The 17,676-nt window shown below is 51.7% G+C and overlaps 1 protein-coding gene across 1 annotated transcript in view; it reads right to left on the reverse strand.

The window, feature by feature from the left end:
* CFAP61 (cilia and flagella associated protein 61) overlaps positions 1-17,676 on the reverse strand; it is a 2,971,729-nt gene that overhangs the window by 487,961 nt on the left and 2,466,092 nt on the right. The window lies entirely within an intron of this gene.

Below are 17,676 nucleotides of genomic sequence, written 5' to 3' on the forward strand. Positions count from 1 at the left end.
CGCATGGGAGGGGAAAGGGCACGGGGTGAGGCAGCCCATACGCAGCTGGTGGCTAATTACTTCACATAGAAATCACACCCCTGTGGAGTGCACACAGCCCTGGCACATACCATCCGACAATCAATGATGACTCAATCTGACAATTATGATGAATTAAGGGACAGTCAACTGTCAGAACCATAGCAGCCTGAGATTGTTCATCTGGAAGTGTCACAATGTGTGCATTCCTACCTACACAAACACCACCAATGCAGTGTCATCAAAAGACACACTTCCATGCAGAAAAAATGAATACCCACTTGCAAAATACAACATGAGAACAGTGCCATGTCACCCAACCCCTCCCAGGCACGGCCACACAACACACCATGGCATGTCATGCTATGTGAGAGCAAACAAATTAATCCCCACAACATGACCCAAGTGTCACAAACTACAGTGTCCCTAATGGAAACTGGACACACATGAAATGCTCACAGTAATGCAGGACCAACAACACACATTACCAAATACTTACCAATAATACTAATCACCTACACAACCTCCAACCTACCATAAACATGACAGTACGGACTTAAAAAATTGGTAGCCTCTCTACCCGATAATGCCAGCACTTCGAACACTTCCAACTGTACAGTGTTAGCGCCACGTAAAAGTGTAGGTGCACTGCTTACAACATGGTCTCCATTTCCAAAGTAGACCGCCTTGTGAAGACATGACAAATGGAACTGCAGATTAGGAGGATGAGATGGATGCAGAGGCATATATCAATACACCATGCAGTGTACAATACAACAACAATATGCACTAGGAATGTATACACAGTATTGACTACAGACTGCCCACACATCAAATGGGAGTCCAACGTCACCGTGTAAGTCAATGTCACATGGGCACACTCTTTGCAAGCCCATGGAAACGGGAAGCAGGAGGGGTGTGTGTCACACAAACCCAAGCATCTGACCCAAATTCAGGACAAGCCTGCATGTGCTCAGCCACAATACTGTGTATGCCCACAGGAGCCACACAAGGCAACACACTGTCCAAAAAATCAAAAATCAATAATCAAAAAACAAAAATCAAAAATTCACAAATGGGCCCGGGTGGGGTGGGGTTTAGGCCACCCAGGAGGTCCGAGGACAGGGTGCACACCAAAACCCACCTGTGTGGATCTTGCGGAAAAAAAAACACCTCCATGGGCTCATGGCCTGCACGGCTACCCTATTGTGGGAGAATCGCTGCTGTCGCTCTCCTCACCCCTGCAGCTGCATCAGGAGGTGGTGGCACTATGGGAGGCAGCCCACGCAAAGCCTTAGTCTGGTCCTCCATGGCTGCAAGCATGCAGATGTGGAAGGTCTGGTTCTGGAGGATAATTGTGCGGAGGTCCCCATGCAACAACTCACGGGATGCCCGGACCTCCTCCCTAGTTGCCTGCATCTCAGCTGAGAGCGTACGTGTGAGCCGCTCCAGCTGCTGCTCTGTCCTCGTGTTAGCTGAAGCCTCAAGCTCAACCAGAGTTACCCTGAGCTGACGGAGTTCCACCCTAAGGGCTTCCCTGTGGCCCTGGGACTCAATAGAAATGGCTTCCCGCAGAGTCTCCAGTGCCGCCCGCCTGTCCCTGTTGGACCCCAACATGTCCTCCCTGTGTGACAGGCTAATGGAGTCTGTTGCCTGCTGTAGTTGTTCAATCAGCCTTTCTTGGGGGACAATGGAAGTGGCCACCCTATCCATGGCCTGAGCCATCATCTCAGTTGATGCTGCCTGTTGGTTTGCCATACCGTATATGGATTGCTCCCATGCGGTATTGCCAGGTGGCGTACGGCCACCGCGTCGGCGGGCACCACACCTGTCTGGGGCAAGGCGAACTGCGCCTTGCTGTGCCGGCACTGCCTGAGGCTGCAGGACTGCATTCCCCCTCTGATCTGCTGGCCCAGGAACAGGATCAGATGTAGCGCAGTGTGACCCTGCATCCGTAACCACCAAAGGCGGACCTACCAACACTGACATCCCCATTGCGGGTTCTACCCCTGGTGCAGGTGGGTTGGACAGTACAGAATCCCTCCCAGAAACACTTACCTGCGACGGCACGTAGGTCTCATCATCCGAATCGACACCTGAATAGAGCTCGGGGGAGGTGCACCCAGCGACACCCCTTGAGATGATGGTCTGCAGCAGGTGTGGGTTCTCACCCACCACCACACCACATCCCTCACTGGTGCCCGGTCGGGCCTGAGACCCCTCCTTGGTCTGCACCATCTTCACAACCCCAGCAGTATCAAGTGCGTCAACCCCTGCAAAGACATGAAAGAAAAGAAATGGGAACAGGCATTAGCACCATGGCACACAATTAGGGCTGAGAAGCAACAGAAACAGTACTTCATTGACACATGTCCCACATGACTATAACCCTCCCATGCATACACTGTCACTGCGTGTGAAGGGGAGGCAAATGGCACACATTGATGACACCAAGATGGAAGACCAAAACATTTGATGCATGCTGGCTAGCAGTGCCATCACACATTGGCCTGTGATTGGCATGTCCAATGCACATACATGACACATGCCATCACACAGATGGCATGTACTCTAGCCATGTCACACATGTGACAATAGGACTGAGAAATGCCTAGTGAAAGTGGTGGAATGAAGACAATCAGCCTGAATGAACACAGAATAATATGCAACTATGTTGTGGCAAGATGACACTTCAAGGGCAACTGGCATGAGGTTGGGCTGAATGTCTACTGTTGCCAGAAGGGATACTGCAACACCCAAATCCTGGTGCGCAGAATGTATTGGATGAAGCACATGGGTGACCCAAACCACTCAGGCACACACCCCCTCAATTGGCACTCAATCAGAAGCACTCACACACACACCATGCACATGGATGACACACACATGCATGTGCACTCACCGGACAATGCCTCGTAATCTGGCAGGTCTCCCACGCCTTGGATCTGTTCCTCCATGACGTAGGTCCCAGCAACATACTCATGTGGAGTGAGTTCTATGTCCTCTGCTGGAGACCCACCTCCAGTCACTAGAGTTGCGGCATGACTTGAGGCCAGCTTTTTCTTTGCCCTGCGCTTCAGGTCATTCCAGCGCTTGTAGCAATCATTAGCTGTGCGCCTCACAAATCCAAGGGCACTTATGAGTTCCGCGATGGTCTGCCAGTGTGCCTGACGTTGTGCAGGTGTGGTCTTGCATCCTGCAGTAATCACCATTTCGCTGTCATGTGCGGACACATACTCCACAAGTGCATCAAGTTCAGCCTGATTGAAGCTGGGCTTCCTTGGTGGGCCGGACTGTGTAGCCGTGTCTGGGGCATCAGCCTGTACTGGACGAGCACTCTTCCTCTTCCGCTTGGAAGGTGGTGGTGATACTGAGTGTCCTACGCTGCTCTGGACACTAGGGGCAGGAGCCCCGGTGGACTGTGGACTAGGAGTGTGGGAATGAACACTCACCATGGGACTTGGTGCAGGCATTAGCTGAAGTGTGATGTAGTCAGGGGGAATGTCAGCAGGATGGACTAGGACCGACACTGTCCTGGCTGGGAGACTCAGAGCTGGGGTGGATGGAGCCGCAGCTGCCCCTGCAGCCTCCCCACCCTGCCTACTCAGGGCAGCTGATGACATAGCTGCCCCTGATCCACGTGGGCTGGTGACACCAACGTGCACCGCCACATGTGGCCTAGACCTGCTGACCTGGAAGTCAGCCATGGAGTCACCCTGTGCCAGGTCTGGTGCCACAATGGGCTGGTCCAACAAGGGCTGAGCAGGGATGGTGTCAGCCACGTTACCCTAAACCAGGGGGGGCATGGGTGTCCCTGACTGGTCACCCACACATGGGGGGCTAGGGGCACCCTGCAAGTCCCGGCCATGTCCCCTACCGTATCCACCACGGCCACCTCTTGTGGCTCGCCCACCTTTGCCACCCTTACCGCGTGCTCGCCTCCCAACCATGGCACTGATGTTGTTGTGCGTATGGAAGTTGCAGTAAACTATTGTCCTGGGCAATTGGGGGTCAAAGGGGTAGGCTACTAGATGGAATTCGTACCCTAGTGCTCTAGCAAGGCTGTATGTGACCCCTGGGGGAAGATGACGGGTCACGCAACGCACAGGTACCCCCTAAAAGGGAGATAATGTGCACGCAACCCCTCCTAGACCGCGTGCGTGGAAAAATAAACCTGCACTACGCTGTGGCACCCAGAAACACAAAAATTAATGTATGCGTGTCAAACGCAGCCTAGACTGACCTCTGAAGGGGTAGGCAACACACGGGGCAAGCACAGATGTCAAATACGTGCGCGACTCACCGTCTGCCAGGAAATAACGCGTGAAAAATATGCGCGTGTGCGAGTTGGCAAAACCCCCGCCAAAAGAAGAATTGTACGCTGTCTGAGGAGACAGGACACCAGGAGAAGTGAACGCTGTTTGAGGAAACAGGCCCAGGAAAAAGACAAGAAGAGAAAAAGCTGTCAGAGGTAACAGGGAGTACGAACTTGGAACGCCATGAAGTAAAGTGTGAACCGACAAGAAGTACAGATTTCACCCACTCGCTCTCCACGAAAAGCACGTACAAGGAAATGGAGTTCTACACGTACCTTTTAAACATGCCCACACGTCCAGCGTCACTTCCGCGTGTACTCGCTAAGGCCCTATCCTCCAATTACACGAGCTGACACTCTGACGTGCAGTCATTGGAAGTGTAACATGCACCCGTGTACAGGGAAACGCCCGCGCACGCATGTCACAGACGCGCATACGCACTGGTGGCCTTTGGGCCAATGAATTTGCATACGTGTGCTGACGCGCTTACGCGCTAAGGCCCTTTCCTCGAATTACATGCAGACGTGCTGGATTTTCACGTGCCAAATCACTCCATACCAAGCTGGCCACGTGCAAGCACACGGATGACCACGCTCCTGCCCAGAAGGCCGAATTACTGCCCCCAGAGCCCCGAGCACGCTCCCACCTGCCATCTGCTGCTGCCTGATTGCCTGCTGCCCACGTGCCCTGCCATTTGCTGCCTGCACATCAGCCAGGGATGCTGTTGCTGTGACCACCCCTGCTGGAACCGAAGACTCCCGACTGGGATTCCATCGCTCCACAGACCAGCCCCAGGACCCAGTTGCCCACCCACTCCTGCCTCTGGGGTTGTCATGTCGGGCACTGCAACATCTGGCACCACTGACAACCCCCGGCCAGAGAGGCAGAGGGGCACCAGCTTCACTGCCACCAAAGTTGGTGTCCTGGTGGAGCAAGTCCTGGGGCAGTATGATGCCCTCTTCGGAAGTTTGCGCGCCGACAAGGAAGGACGGACTCGGACCTGGATGGACATCGTGACTGTCATCAACGCGGAGGGGGTGGCAGTCCGACTATTCCATCAAGTCAAGAAGCGCTGGGAGGACTTCAGGTCCAGGACCCTCAACAAGGCCCGGCGCCTCTTGAAGGTTAGCGGATGCTAAGGGGCGCCGGGGCCACTTGTCGGACGATCAGATGAGGGTCCTGGAACGCATATCCCCAGCGCTCCAGGTCCAGGTCCTTGAGAGGCAGACCCGTCTGGAGTCGAGCGGTAGGTGTACATGCATCATGATTGTGAGCTGTGCGTGTGGTGATGTGCCAGTAGTGTGCAGGTTGCACTTGTGTTTTTATGGGGCCAAGTATGGGGGGGGAGGTGTACAGGGCCGTGAGGCTAACACATGCGAGGGCTGTCATGTTTGAGACATGGATGGTGCTTGTGTGTGTAGGCTTGCATGCCAAATGCAGTTGTGTGGGCACACATGTTTGGATGAATGTGTATGTAAGTAGGGATGTTCGTGATGTCACACATGGATGTTGTTTTCAGCTGCATGTATCAGCACTGTGTACATGTGCATGTGTGTGTATTTGACAAGGGTGCAACAGTGATGCAACATGGATGCATGCGACAGCGGGATGTGGAAGCCTGATTGGCAGATGTGACATGGATGCCAATCTGAACACTGCGACAGTTGGCAGAGGTGTACACATGCATGGAAGTGTGGTGGTGTGTGTGCATGTGTAGTGCACTCCCTGTGTTGCATGTGATGTCTGGCTCACCTTTGCCTGCTCATGCTGTTGTATGTGTATGGATGGTGCTGGCTGTTGCGATATGGCTGTGGTATGGCTCATGTGTGCGAGTTGAAATGACATGTGTGTTGGCGATTGTGATGCCATGTCTGAGGTTTTCCAATGCCACTCATGTACAACTGTCATGTGTGTATGTGTCCATTGTACAGTGCCCTGATGCCTGTGTTTTATTTCTCCCTGTCTGCAGCGTCAACTGATGAAGAGGGCAGAGAAGGTGCTGAGGAGCACAGCGGCGGGGATCGCACCGCCAGCCGTAGACGCAAGGCCCGGCTCCCCTCCCAGGTTGTGATCTCATCGGGGAGTGAGGAGTCCGGTGCCGCGTCCCAGGCCGCAGCTGCCGGGGGGAGGTCCAAGAGGCGGAGGTCGGAGTTGGACTCCTTGGCAGCAGAAGGGGCAGCTGGGACCCCACAGGGCCCAACGGGGGAAGATGGCACGGAGTCATCCAGGTTGGTGGGGGGTTTGGTGGAGGAGGAGGCCGTGCAAGCGAAAGAGACGGGGTCTGGAAGTGGGGATTCCACTGGTGCTAGTGGTGCACTGCAGGACCAGGGACAGGAGGCAGCACAGGCCGCCGCGGAGGTGCCTGTGTGCAATCCTGTCCCTGATCCTGTCACTGCATCATCTTGCACCAGCAGGGATGCCTACGTCCAGACCCGTTTTCAGGCAGGGGATGAGCTCACAACAACTGGCCTTCCTCTGCCTGCGGATGTGGCTATCCAGGTATGGGTTGAGCCTGTCCTGACTGGTGTGGCGTTGCGTCAACGGGCCATGCGAGGTGACCTGCAGTCTTTTCATGAGGAGACTGCACGTCATCTTGAATGGCTCGTTGACCGCGTTGGCCTACTGGGACAGGTCACCCAGGCCGGATTCCTCCGTTTGCTGCAGCTTGCTCCGACCCCCTCCTCAACTGAACACCCTATGCGCCAGTCGTCCTCCGTGCCATCTTCCCACCCATTTGTCACCTGGGTGCCCTGTGGAGCTGCCTCTGACGGTGCGGCCAGGTTGGTGGAGGAGGCATCCTTGCCACAGTCGGGAGTCGGACGTCCAGCAGGGGTGGCCACATCAACGACTGCACCCCAGCCGGTGGAGGATGTGCAGGCAGCAGGAGCCAGGGCACGGGCACAGGCACAGCAGCAGCAGCAGCAGCAGCAACGAGGTGGGAGCCATGATGGCTCGGGGCCTTTGACATCGGAGGGGCAGGCATCGGCCGGAGGGCAGGAGGACCCAGGACGGGAAGTGTCTTCCGTGTGGCAGCGGTTGGGCCACGCCATAGATGCGGAGCGGCAGCGGGCGGAAGAGGCACGGCTCACGATGGTCAGGGCGGAGAACTCCATGCAGAGGGCCCTGAGGCGGGCCGAGTGCCTCGAGGCAATCCGCAGGGAGTTGGAGGTGAACATGTCGTCGGCCTGCGTACCCTCGGGGCCATGGAGGAGGACCGCCTCTGGGACATTGAGCAGGAGTTCGATGATGCCCTGGCCCGGAACATCCCGAAGTGAGCTGTCGGACTGGCCCGCTGCCCTTGTAAATAGTTCTGTAGTTAGTGTTAGGTTTCCTTTGCTTTTTTATATTTTTTGGACCTTTTGGACAATGGACCACATTTTTGTATATAGTTTTTTTGATTAGGTAGTATTATTAGATAGGTTTCATTTCTTCTGTTGGGATCATGGACCCTGGATTGTTTATCTGTATATAGTTGACTGTTGGGAATTTTTTTATTTTATTTTGATTTTACCCATGGAGCAATGGTTTTTGGTTTTAATTTTCCATTGGATTTACTTTTGTGAACTGTGACTTTGGACACCTTTCCTTTGGAATATGATTTGTGGTTTTACATTATTTTACGTACATGCTGCTTTTTGTTTTTAATTCCCATTTTCGTTTGTTTATTTTTGATTCCATTTATGTTGCTTTTAATACATATTTTTTCATCATACTTCAATGTGTAGTATCATCTCATTGGTTTCATGCATGTCATGATATGGGTTTTGACATTCACTGACACACATTGTGTGTATGTGAGGGACATGTCTTCATTTACATACTTGCCATTGGGGTTGTATCATGTAATTGGCATTTCTAAGTGGGTGGATGCAATACTTGGGTGGGTGTTTGGCATGTGGAGGCTGCCCATAAGGGCCAGGGATCTGTGATGACGTGTTGGCTGGGGGACATGTGTGGGGCCTGCTGGCAGGTGCCCCTGACTGCTGGGGGGTGGCGGTGCTGGGAGACATGTGTGGGGGCCTGGTGGAGGGTGCCCCTGGATGCTGGGGGGTGGGGGTGCTGGGAGACATGAGTGGGGGCCTGGTGGAGGGTGCCCCTGGATGCAGGGGGGTGGGGGTGCAGGGAGACAGGAGTGGGGGTCTGGTGGAGGGTGCCCTACAGTGCTGGGGGGTGGGTGTGCAGGGGGACATGAGTTGGACATGAGTGGGGGCCTGGTGGAGGGTGCCCCTGGATGCAGGGGGGTGGGGGTGCAGGGGGACAGGAGTGGGGGCCTGGTGGAGGGTGCCCCTGAATGCAGGGGGGTGGGGGTGCAGGGAGACAGGAATGGGGGCCTGGTGGAGGGTGCCCTACAGTGCTGGGGGGTGGGGGTGCAGGGGCACATGAGTTGGACATGAGTGGGGGCCTGGTGGAGGGTGCCCCTGGATGGTGGGGGGTGGGGGTGCTGGGAGACATGAGTGGGGGCCTGGTGGAGGGTGCCCCTGGATGCAGGGGGGTGGGGGTGCAGGGAGACAGGAGTGGGGGCCTGGTGGAGGGTGTCCTACAGTGCTGGGGGGTGGGGGTGCAGGGGGACATGAGTTGGACATGAGTGGGGGCCTGGTGGAGGGTGCCCCTGGATGCAAGGGGTGGGGGTGCAGGGGGACAGGAATGGGGGCCTGGTGGAGGGTGCCCCTGGATGCAGGGGGGTGGGGGTGCAGGGAGACAGGAGTGGGGGCCTGGTGGAGGGTGCCCTACAGTGCTGGGGGGTGGGGGTTCAAGGGCGACATGAGTTGGACATGAGTGGGGGCCTGGTGGAGGGTGCCCCTGGATGCTGGGGGGTGGGGTGCTGGGAGACATGAGTGGGGGCCTGGTGGAGGGTGCCCTACAGTGCTGGGGGGGTGGGGGTGCAGGGGGACATGAGTTGGACATGAGTGGGGGCCTGGTGGAGGATGCCCCTGGATGCTGGGGGTGGGGGTGCAGGGGGACATGAGTTGGACATGAGTGGGGGCCTGGTGGAGGGTGCCCCACAGTGCTGGGGGATGGGGGTGCAGGTGGACATGAGTGGGGGCCTGGTGGAGGGTGCCCCACAGTGCTGGGGGGTGGGGGTGCAGGGGGACATGAGTTGGACATGAGTGGGGGCCTGGTGGAGGGTGCCCCACAGTGCTGGGGGGTGGGGGTGCTGGGAGACATGCGTTGGTGGGCAGTGGTGCAAGGTGACATGTGGGTTGGCTGGGGGGCATGGCCATGGTGGATGGGCTGCCTGCGGGACATGTGCAGGGTAGTCCCCTGTGGTGTGGGCCGCCTGCAGGGGCCGTGGAGGGTGTAGAGTGAACAGCTGGGAGGACCCACACGGCCGATTTACGTGTAGGACTCCACGGCACCCCCGGAATACACGTAGGCTGCTGGGTCCGCGTGTGGAATTTCCCGCGCACCTTGGAATACACGTACCCTGCTGAAATCGCGTGTGAAACTTCACGCAACCAGAAATACACGCACCACGGACAATCGCGTGTGGAACTTCCCACGCACCTTGGAATACACGTACCCTGCTGAAATCGCATGTGAAACTTCACGCAACCAGAAATACACGCACCACGGACAATCGCGTGTGGAACTTCCCGCGCACCTTGGAATACACGTACCCTGCTGAAATCGCGTGTGAAACTTCACGCAACCAGAAATACACGCACCACGGACAATCGCGTGTGGAACTTCCCGCGCACCCCGAAATACACGTACACAGGGCAATCGCGTGTGGAACTTCCCGCGCACCCCGAAATACACGTACCCAGGGCAATCGTGTGTGGAACTTCCCGCGCACCCCGAAATACACGTACCCAGGGCAATCGCATGTGGAACTTCCCAAGCAACCCCGAAATACACGTACCCAGGGCAATCGCGTGTGGAACTTCACGCGCACCCCTGAAATACACGTACCCAGGCGAATCGCACTGCTGGTGGGTGGGAGGGGTGGTAGACAGGAGTGGGGGCCTGGTGGAGGGTGCCCCTGGATGCTGGGGGTTGGGGGTGGGGGTGCAGGGAGACAGGAGTGGGGGCCTGGTGGAGGGTGCCCCTGGATGCTGAGGGGGTGGGGGTGCAGGGGGACATGAGTTGGACATGTGTGGGGGCCTGGTGGAGGGTGTCCCTGGATGCAGGGGGGTGGGGGTGCAGGGGGACATGAGTTGGACATGAGTGGGGCCTGGTGGAGGGTGCCCTGCACTGCGGGGGGGGGGTGGGGGTGCTGGGAGACATGAGTGGGGGCCTGGTGGAGGGTGCACCACAGTGCTGGTGGGTGGGGGTGCAGGGGGACATGAGTTGGACATGTGTGGGGGCTTGCTGGCAGGTGCCCCACAGTGCTGGGGAGTGAGGGTGCTGGGAGACATGCGTTGTTGATCAGTGGTGCAAGGTGACATGTGGGTTGGCTGGGGGGCATGCCCATGGTGGATGGGCTGCCTGCGGGACATGAGCAGGGGTGCAGGGTAGTCCCCTGTGGTGTGGGCTGCCTGCAGGGGCCGTGGAGGGTGTAGAGGGAACACCTGGGAGGACCCACACGGCCAATTCACATGTAGTACTCCCCGCGCACCCCTGAAATACACGTGCCCTGATGGAATTGCGTGTGATACTTCCCGCGCACCCCGGAAATACACGTACCCTGCTGAATTTGCGTGTGATACTTCCCGCGCACCCCTGGAATACACGTGCCCTGATGGATTCGCTTGTATTACTTCACGCGCACCCCTGATGTACACGCACCCAGGACATTCGCGTGTGAAACTTCCCGCGAACCACTGAAATACATGTTCCCCGCTTGGCGTTTGCTGTTTGGCAGCCCTGTGAACTGGTCCAGGGTTAGCGCAGACATTTGCGATGAATTGGGAATTTTGATGGCTTTTCCTTGCGCGAGGGCGTTCTTGGGGGCGTAACTGGCGCTGCTGCAGGGTCGCAGCGCCACTATGCGCCACGGCTGGTTTTGGAGGCTAAAATCCATTAATATGCCGTGCGATGAAATTGGTTTTTTCGCACGTGGCTGGCACAGTGTATCGCACAGGGACACTGTGCGCCAGCCGCGTGCGCCACTTTTGTGCGAAATTCTATGAATTACCCTGTTAGTCTGTTCTTAAACACCTCAACTCGGCTTTTCATCCTTCTGAGGTCGATAAATGAGTAGCAACACAGGTTGTGTGATATTGTATGTATATTTGTTCCTATATAAAGCGCTTACGCGTAAGTGCTATATAATAACACATCGTTATCATTTGGCCATGGACGTCTGCTTTCATTCACAGTAATTTGGTAATATGGGTGTACACGCAAAAAAATACTTATATTGAGAACTTTGATAAATACAGAACAACATGACATTGTGATACTGGACTGATTGTACTAGCAAAAACGAGGACAGGATTATCAGTTCAAGCATAAGACAGGCAAACGAATAACAAACAAATTCCGTTGCAGTTTGTTCACATATTGGGCAATCTGTACAGATTATTTTAAATATAGCATGTTTCCTTCTGATCATATATTTTATTTTTACTCATGACATTACAAAAAGTTATCTTGGTGGACAGCCTTTCAATATGCAAACATCGTAGCCCCAAAGGCTGCCTCCAGTCTTTTCACAGATATGTGGTTGCTACTGGCAGAGCAGCAGTGCAGCAGATTGATAGCCTTGCATTTCCAAGGCTATAGCCAGGGCTGGCTGAAGGGGAGCCAGTGTCCTTTTCAAAATTATGCGCGAGGGCCCAGTGCCTAAACTGAGATTCCCAGTAGACACCCATGCTGTTATTCACATGCACTCCCATTGCCATTCATACTGGGACGTGCATAGTAAACCAACTACGAAAACAAAAAACAGTTGTGGTTTCTAATTTTCATTTTTCTCTCCTTACATTTATTAATGAAGGATAAGAAATCTAATGAGATGAGATTTTTCAATACTTAAGATACCAAGTGAGGGAAATTGCTAAGCAGAGTTAACAAAAAGGCAATCCTATTGTGGCCCGCCATCAGGGATGTCTCTAGAAAAGCACTGCCATGGGGTACCAGTGCCAAAGAATAGCATATGTGTCTGTTTCTAAATATTCTTATATTTAGAACGCATTTGTCATTAGCCATTGCAATAAATCATTTGATAAACTTTTTTTTGTGAAAGAACCATGACTAAAGATGATGCTGCCATAAGAGCGCTGAGACAATTTAACTAACAGTGTTTACTGTAAATGATTAATTTTATAAAGGGAGTAATAATATAGTCAAACAATGTCTGAGTGAGAATTTCTCTATAACATAACTAGCAGGAGTACCCGTTCTCTGAACAGGTTCTGTAGACAGACATTATAGCACTGATCTTGTAGGCCGCTGTTCCGCTGCGCTTATGGCTTGATGTGGTGTGCACCCTGAAGTAAACTGCACTGAGAATGGGCGCGTGTGGCTGGCTGACATACTCCGGAACAGACCTTGGGGGGAGGCGAGAGTTGGTGTTCTACTGCACACTGGGACCTTCTGTGCTCTCTCGCTACATGCCGCCTCACCCTGGCGTGGTGTGGTTCTTTGCGGTGCAAATATCTTGGAAAATGTGCATCCTAGGGCCTGGACCTAGAGTTTTGTTCCTCGTGTCGGGACAAGTCCTTCTATGACCACATTGATGTTTCGCTGGTTTCAGGCAAATTCTCATGTGTGAAGGTGCTGAAATCCAGGGAATGGGGTTGGGTGTCCAAATGTCATGTAACTAGCAATGTCCAGCGGGTCCTAACAGGTAACTATTAAAATTTTGGAGCAGATTGGTGAAATGGTATAGAATTGTATAAGTAACAACACTTCGCCAAGCCACAAACCCACAAATAAATGTTGACTTTTGCTGAAATCCAGGGAAAGGGGTGGAGTGTCCAAATGTAGCCAGTAATGTCCAGAGAGTCCTAACAGGTAACTATACAAAATTTGGTGGAGATTAGTGAAACAATGTGGAACTGTATAGGGAAGGGGAAATGGTATGGATGTGTATCAGGAACAACGCTTCACCACAAATCCCACCACAAACACATTTTGACTGTTATATATGTAGATAGATGAATTGATTCACTGATGGGTTTCCCAGTATTTGTAGTTGAGAGAAAATAAAGGTCACAATGAGAAAACGTGATTCGCTGTGGATCACAGAATGTGGAAGCTGAGATTTGAATACTGGTTTCCTGTCTCCACAATTTAGTAGACTATTCTACTTTCATTTTTAAAACCAAAATGCAATGCTGTGCATTTGTCTTTTACGGACTAAGTACTCGCCTCAATAAACTTGACTTGCAAGCACCAACAGGCATGATAAATCAAGCTGATAATATATAATTAAACCAGAAACCTGGTTCCTAAAACAAGTCTGATTCATTTCTTCTGAAAAAAAAGAACTGAGTGAGCCACACAAGGATTAAAGCAGCTTGCGGTGCTATACAGATCTCAGCATCAACCACACAATTTGATGATCTGCCTAATCTTCAAACACACAGGAAACTCTCAATGAAATAGCAATAGCTTTCAGGCTGAATTCTGGATATGGAAGTCACACTGGACAACCAATCTTTGTTCATGCAGTGTCCAGGCAGCAGTAGTGTGTCCAGACAGACAGCCGAGCTGTGCTTTCTCTCTTCAATGCAATGGATTGTATCATTTCTAAGTGACATTTCATTTCTAAGTGACAGGCAGGGCAGGGTAGCCAGCGGAGAGGCAGGGTGTGAACCGATACATTTAGCCTATGAACTACCTCAAGGCGCATGTTTATCCCCTTGTCTCTACAACATTTTTATGGTACCATTCTTTGATATTTTGGAACACAAGGGCATAATATTTTCTAACTATGCTGACGATACACAATGTATCATTCCACTTACAGGGGTACACAAATTATAGATTAAGTTGAAATCAACACGATACATGATAGCATCCAGACATGGATGCTAAATAATGGCCTGGTTTTAAACAACAATAAAACAGAGCTAATGGTGGTGGGAACAAATAGCAAACTGGCTAAATTAGGAACATCGTTCAATATCTTCAAAATTGCAGATTGCCATATCGAGACTCTATGGAAAGTTAAAACCCTGGCCATCATCCTGAATAATAATCTATCTATGAAACCCCAAGTAAACAGCCTCATCTCGTCATCTACCTACTATCTAAAGCTATTGACGCACCTTCTGCCTCTAATATCACACAAAAATGCAGAAGCAACTGCTAGAGCTATAGTCGGCGCTAAGATCGACTATTGCTGTAGCCTTCTTATACGGACCACGCAAGCAGAAATTAATCGGTTACAAGTGATCCAAAATAGTGCAGTCAGGATAGTGAAAGGTCTCAAATGGCGAGACCATGTGTCTGACGATAGGAGAAGCCTGCACTGGCTACCTGTGAAGGCAAGAATTCAATACAGATTGCTTCTGATTGTCCATAAATGTCAGACAGGCCGAATGCCAACCTACCTGATGGAAGATGTGGTAGAGAAACAGAGGCAAAGAAATCTGAGATACAGTAATACCCACCTACTGAAAATTTAGCAATGCAAATCTAGCAAAACACTAAAGAGAGCTTTTAGCTTGGCAGCACCCATAGCATGAAAATGCCATGCCCCAAGACCTAAAAGAAACAAAGTCCACAGACACCTTTAAAAAGAAGTTAAAAACTCACTTATTTTATTAGGCTGCAGAATAATGAATAAGTCTGCGCCCTCCGGTGACATCCAGGTTGTATCCTGATTTATGTTGCACTGTGTCTTTTTTTGTCCCGGTTATATGTGCGCCCATAAGCCTTCGGGTATCTCGGTGCGCATTAGAAATAAAATAAAATAAAGTTCCTGTGCCCTTGATGCATATACATTTAAATCTAAGGACTGCTCTCCCAGGCCACAAAAAGCAACACATGTTTGATAAGAATCTGTTTGACCCATCGGCTTTGGCATTTGTTGACATCTACATACCCAAGGACAGGATTGCCCAGAACTGTCGTCTACTGCTCCATGGAGACAATGGAGGAGAAATGAGGCCAGACATGATGAGGGAGCCAGGACCCCATCTAGAAGCCCCCTTGGGATGCCACTGCAAACTAGAACAAAAACTTCGGGGTGAAGGGGATTGCTACAACTTCCTGCGAACCACTGAAATACATGTTCCCCGCTTGGCGTTTCCTGTTTGGCAGCCCTGTGAACTGGTCTGGAACTACAAATGTGCCAGACAGGCAAGTCTTCCAAGACTTTGTGTGGGTTGGTCCAGAGCCGTTTCTAGACAATACAGAGGCCAGGCCGAAACACTAAGATACACCCCCACTGAGCAAACCATGCAATGCAACCACTCTCCAACATAAAAAAATCCCAGCAACATAAAAGATGGTTTGCTTAATTTGTCATTAAAGTACTTATATGTAATTAAACACGCTTGCTGTAGTGACTACTGTACTACTCCTAGTTCATAGTCCCCTTTCATCCATACTTACGGGACATTCCGTCCTTTAGGATGGAACCGGAATGTTTTTTGTAGCACCACAAAACATGTGTCCTCTTCTATTTAAGCAGGGCCCTGTGCATGCGTGCTAATTGACCCCGCATTCGTGACTCACCCCTCAGTCCTTTTCCTCTCACTGAGGTCTGGCTCTGACTGGAGCTAAGGCATTTTATTCAGGGGAGGGGGCGAGCGTGTGGAGGAAAGAGGACTATGGACTAGGAGTACAGTAGTCACTACGGTGAGTAACTTTCCCTTACTCCTACATCTCACCCCCTTTACTCCATACTTACGGGATATTTCAAAGCATTAAACTCCTTGCAGGTGGAAGGTCTTAACCTACTTCTTAACTGAAAAGTTTTAGAACGGCTTGCCCAAATTGGATGTTTGCCTTTGAGCTGAAATCCAAACAATATTGTTTGCAGAAGGCCCATGGAGAGGCCCATGTAGCTGCTTTTGCAATCAGATCCCCCAAAACATGTCTCTGAAAAGCCACTGAAGCCGCCTTGGCCCTGATCAAATGGGCATGCAGACCTTTCGGGTCTAGTATGCGGCAAGCCCGAAGAATGACACAAACCAATGGACATGTTCAAGCATGTACTAATTTAAAATAAAAGAAAACACCTCACTGGTCCTACTGCTAAAAGGGAGTTCCCTTCCTAATGAAACTAAACTACGGTGCCCGTCTGTAGTCCAAAATAAAAATGGCCCTTGTTCCAAACCTATCTACTAAACTGGCCCTACCACTACCAAAACGTTGAAGAAATATAAGGAGTGCCCTGCACTCATGGATCTTTACAAAGTTCTCTGCCCTTTCCAGGAATCGCTGCTGGGCCTTGATGCAATATTAGAAATTAACAAATGTCCCTCCCAAAGAAAATTGTTCTTGTCAGTCTATCAAAAAGTGCCTTAAAAAATCAGTTCTCTTCAGTCTATCAAAAGTTACTCCAAAGCAATCAGTTCCTGTCAATCTATCAAATATTCCTCTAAAGAAATCAGTGCTTGTCAGTCTATCAAAAGTTCCTCTAAATATTCCCAAGTTTCAAAGTAGTCTCAAGTGCGTGAAAAAACAAAATACCCAATCTTCTTTATGTAGAGGGAGATATCCCCGACTCTCTTTCATCCACTTTTTAGATTGTTCCACACTTCGACCCACTTTCAGATGCTCTTGTGCTCCCCTGGTGCATTCTCTTCACTCTGCTTACTTAGCCCTTGGGGATCGCCTGGGCTCCCCTGACCAAATATCTCACTTAGCTCAGTAGGGTCCCTTTGACCCTTTTCTACTTCTGGCTTTCTTGAAAATCTTGTGTCCCGGGGGCTACTGAATGGGCGTAATTTTCTTCTGTTCTCTGGGTCCCTGTGACCCTTTTGTTGGCTTATGCTGCTCAGGTTTCTCGGAATCCTGCAACCCTTTAACTTGTCTTGCTTTCTCAGACCTCTGTCTCACTCTCTCAGGCTTTTCAGGTCCCTGCAACGCTTGGATGGAGCTAAGGTAGGCCTGCCCAGCTCCCTCCCCTTGTTCTCATGACTCTCTTTATCCCTCTGAGGCTTTCTCAATTTTCCTGGGTCCCTGTGATCCGTGGATGCGTTTAGTTTTTTTCTGTTCTCTGGGCCCTTGTGATGCTTTGGTCGGTTTACGCTGCTCAGGTTTTTTGGTTCCCACAACCCTTTCACTCTCACTCTCTCAGGCTTCTCAGGTCCCTGTAACCCTTTGATGGGGCTAGGGTAGTCCTAACCCTGGTCCCCACTTGTTCTCTCATCTTTCTTCATCCCTCTGACACGGGCAACCTCTGTACCTGCTCTGTTGCAGTGCTTGCTCCAGGGAGGGCTTATCTTGCAAGCAGCAGCGCTCTCAGCGGCTTGATTCTTCTCCCCAGTGGATGCCG

Source organism: Ambystoma mexicanum, chromosome 4q (genome assembly GCF_040938575.1).
Source record: "Ambystoma mexicanum isolate Mex_15411 chromosome 4q, UKY_AmexF1_1, whole genome shotgun sequence".
Lineage (NCBI taxonomy): Eukaryota > Metazoa > Chordata > Amphibia > Caudata > Ambystomatidae > Ambystoma > Ambystoma mexicanum.